Source organism: Brassica oleracea, unplaced genomic scaffold, assembly GCF_000695525.1.
Source record: "Brassica oleracea var. oleracea cultivar TO1000 unplaced genomic scaffold, BOL UnpScaffold00835, whole genome shotgun sequence".
Lineage (NCBI taxonomy): Eukaryota > Viridiplantae > Streptophyta > Magnoliopsida > Brassicales > Brassicaceae > Brassica > Brassica oleracea.
This window is the reverse complement of record NW_013617472.1, coordinates 8,603-22,039: the sequence shown is the minus strand read 5'-3', so window position 1 is coordinate 22,039 and position 13,437 is coordinate 8,603.

Genomic DNA, 13,437 nt, shown 5'->3' with positions numbered 1-13,437 from the left:
CAATCTGATTTTAGGAATACGCAAATTAGGGTTTAGGGTTTCAATTCGAAATTAGGGTTTCATCAATGAATCAGCTTCTAGCAAATAATCTTAAACCTCAGAATAATTGATTATATCATGAAACTATTAACCTAGTATAATATGAAACCTCAAAAACATTCAATTCAGATTATGCAATACACGAATTCTATTTTAGGGCTTATTAATTCGAATTAGGGTTTATATTATAACAAATTCTAACATACAATATTAAACCTCAAATCATTCAATCAGGTTATAAAAACTATCAATCCTAACTCACACGGATTTAAACCTCAAAGAAACATTCAATCAATCAAATAAAACAATCCATGCACACGTAAATTAGGGTTTACAGATTTTAGGTTTTCACTTTGAACATTAGTTCATTCGATTCTGGGTTCTTAGAGTTTAGGTGTAACTTAAACCTTTGATGGGTTGAATGGACCACCAAGAGAATGAGCTTACGTGGACTGGTACAAACTGGAACCTTACGCGGACTGGTCCAAACTGTTTCCTTGCAGTCCGTGAGCTTAGGTTGAGCTGATCGGGACCGTTGGTACGCAAGCTGGTACTTGCAGCCAAAGAACTCGTAGATCTGGAACAGTTTGATCACGGACTGGAACATGCTGATCGCACAATCTGGAATAGTTGAGGCGTATTGAAACTTGCATAGATCAGTCCACATATCGATCTTGTTGAGATCAGTGGTCGAATACAGATCAGGGTCATGATCAAAGAGAGGTGATCGATAGAGATTAAGGTTTTAGTATTGGAGAGAGATTTAGGGTTTGTGGTCGATATTTTAGCTTAGGGTTTTAGAGATCAATCGTGCTGATAACGTGTCGTGAAAGTAATGGAAAAGTCTATCTATATTCATAACCTAGAGGTTCCTTATATAGGAGATTAGACCGTCATAGATAAATGGAAAGAGTACAAATCATAATCCAACTGGGAAAAAGGAAAACATAAAGACATAAGGAAAAGTAAAAGCTGGCCGACTCTCTCTTTCTTGGGCCGCTGATAGTATAATATCTTGGTTATGAGTCATCCACAATCTGGTTCATAACAGTTGTTAATAAATTTTCATAATTATGTTGATTAAAAAGATAAACATGTTAAATAAATACACTATGTCAACCATGTTAAACAATACTGTGAATCCATGTTAAAGCATAAAGTCATTAGGCCAGTATTCCTTTCTCTAGACATAAAACTAAGAGGAGACCATTATGAATAATTAGTACTCCCTCTGTTTCATTATAAGTGTCGATTTAGGTTTCGGCACACATATTAAGGAAACAATTAATTTTGTACATTTCCTATAAAAAAACACTATTACCTATACACCTAACCATATTTCAACCAATAAAAAAATAAATTTTACATAAAATTAATAAATTTTGCATTGAAAATCGAAAAAGACACTTATTTTGTAAGGAAATTTTTTTTCTAAAACGACACTTAATATGAAACGGAAGGAGTATTAGCAATCAGTGTATGTTAATAGTCTCGATTAAAGTGAATAGTCCAAATGTTTTTAATTGCTTTCTGTAGTTATTTGCTGTCATTAAGAGCATTTATAGCTCTCGATTCCTTTTAGATTCCTGCCTTCTTTATTTATCCTCTCTTAGTAATAGAAAACTAGGTTAACATATGCGCTTTCCGCGAAATAAATATTATATATAAAAATTATTTATGAATTATATGTTTTAACATATAATGAAATAAATATACATTTAATTAAAAATTAATAACTATTACATATATAATTAAATTAGTGCGAACATATAAATCAATTTTATTAATCCAAACAATATATTTTCTATTTGATAAGATATAAAAGTACGTTTAAATGATATTAACATACATTTACGTATGTCTTAAAATTAACATTTAAATGACATTAACATACATTTGATTAATTAATTAAATAAATAAAAACATTAGAAAAATTTTAAAAATTATTTTTTTATGTTTTCAAATTATATTTTTTCTAATTTAAATTTTTTTAATAATTTGTTTTTCAAATTTTATTTGGAAATTCGAAAATTATTTTTGAAATTATGTTTTTAAAAAAATTAACATTTTAAAATTTTAAAACGATATATAAATATATATCTTTTAATATTAATAATTAATTAAATTAGACTTTTTATTTATATAATTTTGTAAACATTTGTATTTTTTCATAACAAAAATTTTAAACCATGGATCACAAAACTTTGAATGTGAGACTTTTAACAGTTTTAGTAATTTATAGTCGTTTTTTAAAATTTAAATTATAACATATACAGAAAAATCTAAATTTTTATTATATAGTTAATGTGGTTGTTTAACTTATTTTAATAGTTTAAAATTAAACAATTATGATAGAAGATACATTAAATTTTATTAAATCTTTATTATTCAAAATGATTAATTTTCATATATATTTTAGCCATATTAGGAAATTTTGTAACTTTTATTTAAGGAAATAATAAAGAACATTAATAATTAATTTATGGTTAGTTTAATAAAAAGTTTATTATATAATTAAATGGACCAACCTATTTCTCTAATGATTCTAAGAATCATCCTAATAATGACACGTGGCTACCAAAAGAAGTTGTAATGTTTCTCAAATAATATATAGGGGATAACTAGTTTAAGATCTTTGTATATAAAAATTATTTTTCATTACTAGCTTTACATTTTTTATATATTATAAAATAACAGAATAATAAATATATATTAACTAATTGAAAAACAATTAAATAGTTATCGCAAGCACATAAATCAAAGAAATTATTTTTTGTTTATTTACAATCATTTTATAGTAAATAGATCTAAACAATCACTTTTATCAGTTTCCATGGTACATAATTAAATAATATTAACATAGATAGTATAATATATTTATGTTTATTAAATTAGACTTCCTAATCATATGGTATTATGATCTGTGTCTTTTTATAACAAAAATTGTAAACTATTGACCACAAAAATTTCAATAAGTGGCTTTTAATAATTTATAATCGTTCTTGAAAATTTACTACAAATTTTGAAATTAATACAAATTTTGAAATTAAATATTATTTTTTTAAATTCATTAAATGAAAATTTTGAAATTAAAATATTTGTGTATTTTATTCATATCTTATTATAATAAAAAATTTAAATAATTGATCACAATAATTTTCAATGTGAGATTTTTAAGAGTTTTACTAATTTATAGTCGTTTTAAAAAATTAAATAACATATACGAAAAAATATAATTTTTATTATATGGTTAATATGATTGTTCAATTTATTTTAATAATATAAATTAAACTTAATGATGGAAGATAAACAAATTGTTATCAAATATTTATTATTAATATAATTAGTTGTCATATATATATATATATAATATTAGGTAATTCCATATCTTTTATTTAAGGAAATAAAGAAAAATAAATTTTAAATTATTAATTAATTTATGATAGTTATTGAAAAGTATAATATATATTTAGATGGACTATGGACTTTGAGAAATATTCTCCTGATAACATGTGTTATAGCTAAAGTATTGTAATGTTTCTCAAAAAATGTATAAGAGATGTTGTAAGTTTTTACGCATATTATTTAACAATAAATATTTTTATTTATTTACTACATTTTCTTGTTTTAATTTTCATTAAATATTAACCACTCTATTTTTCTATTTACATTTTATTATAATTTTAAAATATCATTCTTATAAACACAAACAAAAATTTAAAACATCATTTCTTAAAATACAAAAGAAGTAATTGCTTCCAAAATAATTTCTTATTTTAACAAGATAACTCTCTTGTATGGATGACAAAAAAAAAACTCTCTTGTATGATTTTTAAAGAGGGAGGGGGGTTGTCAAAAATAGGTTCTTGTATGAACTTTAATTTAAATTTATGACTAGGGCTTGACTAACGCACCATCACAGATATATATTTTATTTGTTTGTAAGTAAATAATTTACTTTGTATAAATGGCACTATATTTTTGTAGCATTTATCCTTATCAAATAACTGTGTAATATAATATTTCTGAACACAATAATTTTATATTTTTTATTGAGTGATTTCATTTTGTTTTTTTAAGCCGTCAACTATATCACTCACATTTCTTATCATATATTTATTTTATTGATTTTGTATTAGGCTATTTTTTATATGAAAATATGCATACGATAATATATTGATAGATTAATTTATATTTTAGTTCTATACTATCTAAATTGACAATTTATATTTTACATTTTAAAGAAAATAATTTTATATTTATGAAAATAAAGTAAATTCACCCATTAATTCAGTAAATTTTAGGGAAACCCCGTAAAAACCTTATTATTAAATGCTTTATTTTTGAAAAAAAATATATATTGTTTTCAAAAAATATCTTACTGTTTTAGTTATTTTTATGTATTTTTATAAATAATAAATATGTAGAATTTTAATAAATTATTAAAAGTCGAGACATACAGATAAGTACTTGTATTATGATATAAAGATAAGTACTTGTGTTCTGTGTAATTACAAAATATACATATGAGATTATGTTGTGAATTGGATGTCTATATTTTATGAATGTTATGTAAATATATTAGATTGCCTTTTAAAAGTGTATAGTGTATTTAAATATATATATTATTAATTAGTTAGAATAGCAAATTATTAATTAGTTTGATTAACATAATAAATGGCTAGTGAGAAATCAGAATATTAATTAGTTAGAATAGCAAATTATGTAAGTTTTATGTTTGTTTTAAATGACAAAAAGACAATCAAGGATGAAATCTAAGAGTAGATAATATCTTAGTGATAAAAGTTGTAATAAATACACAAAATGGTTAGTAAATATCTGTCAAATTATCATATGATAAAAATTAATTAAATAGTTAGGATGAGTGAAAAAAATGTAAAAGATGTAATAAAACACTTAAAAATAGATAAGCTATGTTTTGTAGATATACTTTAATAAGATAGATATTCAAACTTGTAATAGTAGTATCTCTAACTCATATATATATATATATATATATATTTATAATAGTTTTAGAAATAATTTTGTCTCAATCCAGTTCTAATTTTTCATTAAAACAGAGTTTTCCTTTTTACTCGATATTTTGAAGATATCATTTTTTCTATTTTTACTCTATGTTTAGAGGGATATTGTTTTATAGAAATACATTAGAATATTATACATTTATTATAGAGATACTATGTTTTAAATAAAAAATATCAAAATTTATTGAATATGGTCTAAAATATATTGCTTGCTTGTGCAAAAAAAATTATGAAGCTAAGATCCACTTCTATATTACTTCTGTGATTAAGGAATTCTAAAATAGAGCTGAGGTTTTGCTCCAATATATTTTTCTATAATACGTGAGTGTTATATTTTTCTATTTATATTTTCCTCTATATATTGTCCTCTATATTTAGAAGCAAATATAGTTTTATCTATAAATAAAAAAATAATAGTATTTCTCTATTATAAAAGAATATATTTAAGCAAAATTTGCATCTTTATTTTTTCTTTTGTAATATAAGAATTTTAAAATGGAGATGAGTTAGAAATGGTGTAAGGAATTTATTCCATACTGATTTGTAATTTGCTCCAAGTATTTTATACTCTTACAGATTTACTCTTTTATTCTGTTATGAAAATTATTTTTGTGGGAACCATTCATATAAATAATGCGAGGAATGCAAAATACTTTTTATTATATCTTGATTTTATACTACTATAATTAACGTGTTAATTTACAAAATAAAAATTACACAAAATTTAATACTTTCAATATATATATATTCAAAATTAATTTATTTTTTTCATGGAATTTTAATAATTTTTTATATTATAGCTAAATAACACTTGAATGTAGAATTTTTGAACGTTATTAACATATAACAGAACTAATAACACATAAATAACAGTGATTGTGTTTGGATTTCAATTCTATGATAAACCATGATTGAAAAACACGAAAACTTTACTTAACCCAGATAGCTAAAGTTATTTATATAAATATATAAGAAATTTCCTAAGATAGTCCTTTTTAGTTTATTTTCACAAAATAACCCTCAATGAAGAAAATGACCAAAATAAGTTTTATTAAAGAGTAAATTACTCTAGAGTTAACTAATCTAAAATTAGAGTTAAGGAGTGAGTTTTAGGGATAGAGTTTCAAATTAAAAAAAATAAATATTAAAAAATTTAAAATAAAATGAGCTATTTTGGTCATTTTCTTTCTTGAGTGCTATTTTTGTGACAAAAACTTAAAAAGTGTTATTTGAGAGAATTTTCCTAAATATATAGTACATATTTTGTTATATTATAGCTTTAGTTTTTTTTTGCCGTAGATTTTTATGTGTATCACTATTGGTTATATCCGTACTATTTTATATATAACTATTTTTAAAGTAAAACATGTGTTGCTATATTCCGTAGATTATTTATTTGGTAAGATAATGCTTCTACAGCAAGAAAGAAAAAAAAAAAACATTTTGTTTAGTTTTGGGTTGTGAGTGTTTTAGAGAAGACAAAAATTTGATTGGTTTAAATTTATAGTTGTAAACAAAATTTTCGACGTAAAAAAAAACGGATGTGAAAGTGTTACAGACTAACCAATCATCTTTTACTCAAATAATATCTACTCCATTAAAATGGAGTCCTAAATTTATCTACTATTGAAGTTATTATTTATGTTTTGTATTGTTTCAAGTTTGTTAGTATATTACTTAATTTATGGATCATATCAAGTTAGTTACAATATATTTATATTAAACGCTACTGCTACATTAAAATCGGACAACTTAGATTAAACCAATAATCTACTATATTCTAAGTAAACCAAACGAATTATGTTCCACTAAAATTAAAGTACACCGATTGTATATACAATTATATTAGTAATACAATAACTCTTATTTGGACCTCTTTTACCATAGATGAAACTTTGTTCTAAGTTGATTTATACCTTTCTCTTACCCACATCATATATTTTATACATCATTCTAAAAATATACTGAATGTAACGTTAAAAAATACTTATGTGTTTGGTTGCAGAATGTAAAATGAATTTGAAAAGTATTTAATTATAAAGTTACTCGATAAAAAATTCATATGTATTTAATACATATATGTTTCATATTATCGGGTAAAAAAATTCTTCTAATCGGAACCGAAAAAAATCGACCCGAATAGATCCGGATCCAAAAAGAACCGATTCAAATAAATACGGACCGGAAATAATTGACCGAAATTTTACAAGTATATATTGGGACCAAGTGTATAGGACTCAAACGATTAAGACAACTCAAAAGATTAAGACATGAAGAACTCGAACCCGAACCCGAAAAGAACAGGTCCGAACCCAAAAGAAACTGGTCCGAACGCGATCCAAAGACCCGAACACCCATACCTATTTAGGAAGATGTGATTTTCAGTATATACTTTGAAGTTCATAAATACAGAGAATTCAAACTGGCATAATTTTATGAAATCATGGGCTTTAATTCAACACTTCAAAATTATTTTATGTTTTTTTTTGTTTTAATCAGAGAGATAGGTAATTATGTATATTATATTTTTGACTTTAAATTGAGCAACAAAAAGGTTCACAAGGAAATTGAAAATTAACATCATAAATTATTTGGCACAACTATAATCATTTTAAACTCTATATTTTAGACTAAAAATTATACACATCAAATATTGACTATATTACATAATTATATGTACATTATATATGTTGGTATTAAACATATGAAAATTCAAAATATATAAATATATAAAATATAATTAATCTAAAACTTATTACAAAACTTTTATGCAAAGCTTATAATATAATTGCATTATTTGTGGCACAGTTAAAAAAAAATTATACTGCGAAAAAATGTATTGAACAAAAATAAAAACAAGTAAAATAAATAATCTACACAAAATTATGAAAAACCTTATAGTATAAAACTTATGAATTCTTTGTGTTCAAATCAATTTAATAAATTTGTTCAAATCAATTTTTATAAATTTAAACAAAATTTATCAATTTAGTCGATAAAAATAATTTTACAGTTGAAAATACAAATCAAAATAATTAATAAATATCCGCCCGACTGGGCGGGTTCGAATCTAGTTACAATTAAAGAGATGATTTTTCATTTGGGCTGGTAAAAAAAAGCGGCTAACTAATAAAATAACTATTAGTTCAACATATTCCATCCAAAGATCCAAAAGTTTATTGGGAAATTTGCCAAACGGAACAAAAAAATAGCATGGTTGTCCATTTGGTATAATACCATCATTAAGCTGTCCCTTTAATATAATTTTTTTCATAATACCAAAACTAACCATTGATTAATTAAATTAAATACATTAAACACAATTTAAAAGCTTAACTGAACTTTAAAAAGTTTAATAAAAAGGAAAATATTGTTCTAATTTAAAAGTTTTATTTTTTATTAAAAAGTTTAATAAAACTAAAAAGTTCACAAACGTTTTAAATTTTTTATAAAAACAAAACTATGTAAAACGTTTTTTATAATGTTTATTTAATGTTTTATTAAAAACTTTCTTATAAAGTTTTATTTTTATTCTTATAAAGTTCATAATGCAATTTGAACCTCATGTACACGTACGAGTAGTGTTAAGATTTCGCATTCCGAGAATTTTAGAATATTTCATAAAAGTAGAAACTGCATTATGGAGAAAAGTATATATATTTACAATTAGTAGAATTCGCATTCCCCATATTTAGAATTTTAATTAAAAGTAGATTGTTCGTTCTAAAAAAACGTAGATGAACTTGTATAATCTAGAATTCGTTTTCTACAAATCCATTTTCTGTAGAAGACAAAATCTACTTTTAGTAGAACATAATTTAAATTTTTTTATTTATTAAGTTTTTCAACTAGACAAAAATACGATTTGTGAATATGAATGTTTTATTAATTATTTATATTTTTAATAATTTTTTTGATTCATGAAACTATTTATTTCATTAAGTTTCAGAAATTAAAAGGGTAAAAAGAAGGCAAAATGGACAAAAATGATTTTATACCAAAAGGATAACCATGCTATTTTTTTGTTTTCTTTCGGTAATTTTCTCAAGTTTATTTAGGTTCTCTGTATCTTTTCTAAAAAACCCACTAAATTTAATGAGATAGTTCAACTTGAATTCATCATTTTAGACAACTTGCATGGTCACTCAAGTTGACCTTCTTAATTTACTCTTTCTACCAAAAGAGTTTGACTTTCAGTGATTAACTTATATCCATACAAGCATTCAATTGTGCACAATTTAGGATTTCTCAATGCCAGTAGTTAGCTTCAATCTCTTCTACTTTTTGTCTGAATGTTAAGTCTATATATATATTTGTTCAGAAAATAATAGTACATATTATTTTTATAAATTTTTTTTGAAAATTACATATTATTTTTATAAATTAATTTGTACAAATATTATGAAATAGGCAGTAGCAACTAAAACTCCATTTGTTCAATATGTAACTAGAAATAATAAAGTATATAGCGTTGTAAAATTGGGCACAAGCTTTATGCATGAAAACTATAAAAAACAAATGAAATGAATCAAAATAAACTTCTAAAAGATCTTATTCAATAACACAGAAGAACAAAAGACAATATCAAAGGCAAAATGAGCATCAGAAAAAAATATCCATTAGTTACTACGAAAGATAAGAGAGACTAACAGATAAAATTAAGACTAAATAATTAGTTAACAGTGTTTTTAATAATGATTAAAATTTAGGCTGGTTTAGACAATAGTCATATTTGTTTCATTGAAAAAAAAAAAGTAAAGTCATAGTCATAGTTTTTCATAACAATTTCAGTAAGTATTTATCATTCTGGATTCTCTCAATAAAACATTTTGATGTTTAGAGATTCGGGAGGTAAATTCGAACCACACCAAAACAGAGACAAAAAAAAAAACTCTCTCTCTGTGATGTTTTCAATATACTTTTGCAATCTATTTTTGTTACATATTTTTGATTTTTCGAATGCATCATGTAATTATACCTAATTACCCTATACGATGGGCTTGATGGATCTATGCTTACCATTTCATAAGTGTTCAAATTGTGCAATACTAATCAAGTATCTGTACAATTTTTTCCCTCTTACTTTCAGGTGAAGGATCTGAAAACGGGGGTCCAGTTGCTGCAAGGTCATTCCAAGGATGAGCTGTATGAGTGGCTAACCTCCTTTCCAAAAACCTTCCACACCATCACCTCAAACAACAAAACCACCACCATTGATTGGCATGCGAGGCTCGGCCACCCATCACCATCTATTTTAAAAAGCATTATCTCTGAATTTTCTTTGCCTGTTTCAGATTCTATTTCCCAAACACTTTGCTGTCGTGATTGCTTATTGAATAAAAGTCAGAAACTTCCTTTCTCTCAAACTACAATATCCTCAACTCATCCTCTCCAATACCTTTTCACAGACCTATGGATCTCCCCTATACTCTCTATTGACAATTACAAATACTACTTAGTAATTGTTGATCACTACTCACGATATGTGTGGTTGTTCCCACTTAAACTCAAATCTCAAGTTCGTGAGACATTCATTCGTTTCACCAACCTCGTCGAAAATCGCTTCCAAAGAAAAATTGGTACCTTATTCTCAGATAATGGTGGAGAATTTCTTCCTCTACGTGACTTCCTCTCTTCTAAAGGCATCTCTCATCTTACTTCTCATCCTCATACCCCCGAACATAATGGTCTCGCAGAACGCCGTCATCGCCACATAGTCAAAACTTGCCTAACTCTACTCTCCCAAGCCACAATACCAAACACTTATTGGAGTTATACTTTCGCAGCTGCTTTATACCTCATAAACAGAATGCCTACGCCAACTCTATCTCTCAAATCCCCTTACCAAACTCTTTTCCAGACCACACCAAACTACAACAAACTTCGCATATTTGGGTGCCTTTGTTTTCCATGGCTTCGTCCCTATGTGAACCACAAACTCGAACCGCGTTCCAAACCATGTGTGCTACTGGGATATTCTCTAACCCAAAGTGCATACATCTGCCTCGAACCAACCCAAAACCGCATATACATATCCAGGCATGTCCGCTTTGATGAATCAAAATTCCCTTACCAATCCCTCATCCTCCCTAATAATAGCACAACCACCGAAACTGCTTTCGTTCCCATTATCACCACCATCCCGTTGCCACTTGTAGACGCTCAGCCATCTGCTACACCACCGCTGCAATCTGGACCCTCCGGCTCAGCCTCCTCGCCTATGAACAACGATCAAATTCAGATGTCTGACCAGTCGAGCCCAGCGATAAGCACAATTCCTCAGGAATCATCGTCGTCATCTTCTCAACTCTCTCCCTCGTCGACAAGTTCTGGTTCTACTGAGTCAACTCATCAACTCCAACCAGGCCCAATAACCCAAAACCAAGAAGCCCAAGTTACAAATCCTACCCAGATCCAACCCGTTATAAACCCAAACCAGGAAACCACAAATACCCAACCACAAAATCAATTCCAACCAGGCTCAACAACTACTCAAAACCAAGAAACCCAAATTACAAATCCTACCCAGACCCAACCGGTTACAAACCCAAATCAGGAAACCGCAAATAACCAACCCCAAAATCAACATCGTATGCAAACCCGCCTCAAGAATCACATAACCAAACCCAACAAAAGATACGCTCTCACAGCAGCCAAACCAAAATTCATCGACATTGAACCTCGTACCCATCACCAAGCGCTCAAGGAAAAGCACTGGCGCAACTCAATGTCAAAGGAATACGATTCCCAAATAGCTCTCCATACTTGGGACCTGGTACCACCATCACCATCTCAAAACGTCATAGATACAAAGTGGATTTACCGGATTAAACTTCTTGCCGATGGAACGCTTGACAAATATAAATCGAGATTTGTCGCAAGAGGTTTCAAGCAACAACAAGGAATTGATTTTCAGGAGACTTTCAGCCCCGTAATCAAATCCACTACAACCCGTATCATTCTCAAAGTCGCTGTAAGTAACGATTGGTGTCTTCGTCAACTAGATATAAATAACGCTTTTCTCCAGGGGACATTGAATGAAGAAGTTTATGTCAAGCAACCTCCGGGTTTTGTCGATCCTGATAGACCGGACTATGTCTGCAAGTTGCGAAAGGCCCTCTACGGCCTCAAACAGGCACCACGAGCGTGGTACATGGAGCTCAAAGGGTATCTAGTCTCTGTGGGTTTCAAAAATTCTTTGGCAGATACATCGCTCTTTATTCTTCAGCAAGACAAGCTCCTGGTTTATGTCCTCGTATACGTGGACGATATTATTATAACGGGAAACAACACCAGAGCTGTCGAGGAAGTCATTCGAAACCTTGCAACTCGGTTTTCAGTGAAAGATATGTGGAATCTTTCATATTTTCTTGGCATTGAAGCAGTTCGGACAAAAACAGGCCTTCACCTGAATCAGAGAAAATACATTCATGACCTGCTAGGCAAGCACAATATGCAAGATGCCAAAGCTGTGGCAACGCCTATGGCTTCTTCTCCTCGACTTACAAGATCAGGTACACAACATTCCAACCCAAAAGAGTTTCGTCAGCTCGTTGGAAGTCTACAGTACTTGTCTTTCACACGGCCTGATGTTGCATATGCTGTAAACAAGCTCTCACAATTCATGCAATTCCCTACTTGTGATCATTGGCAAGCTGCCAAAAGAGTGTTACGTTACTTAGCGGGCACAGCAACACATGGTCTCTTCATCAGCCGTTCAACCAACCTCACTGTTCACGTGTTTACAGATGCTGACTGGGCAGGTGATCCCTCAGACTACATCTCAACAAATGGCTACATTGTTTACCTTGGTGATCAGCCAATATCGTGGTCATCTAGAAAGCAAAAGGGGATTGCAAGATCTTCAACCGAGGCTGAGTATAGATCCATCGCAAACACGGCTTCAGAAGTTCGTTGGGTATGTTCGTTAATCTCTGAAATGGGAATTCCTACAACCAACACTCCTGTCATATACTGTGATAACATCGGCGCGACATATCTTTGTGCAAATCCTGTTTTCCACACTCGAATGAAGCACCTAGCACTTGATTACCATTACATACGAGAGCAAGTTCAGGCAGGACAACTACGGATTGCACACATTTCAACACATGATCAGCTCGCGGACGGCCTAACCAAACCTCTCACAAGATCACAGTTCACTGCTACACGACACAAGATTGGAGTTTCGCAAGCACCTCCATCTTGAGGGGGCATATTATAGATACTCAAGAGTATATGATTGGCGACATTAACGCAATCGTATATCTCAATGTAAATACATAATATTATCTTTACTTACTTACTCTCTCTATTCTTGTATAAATGTAGACACCTTACGTATAATGAAAAT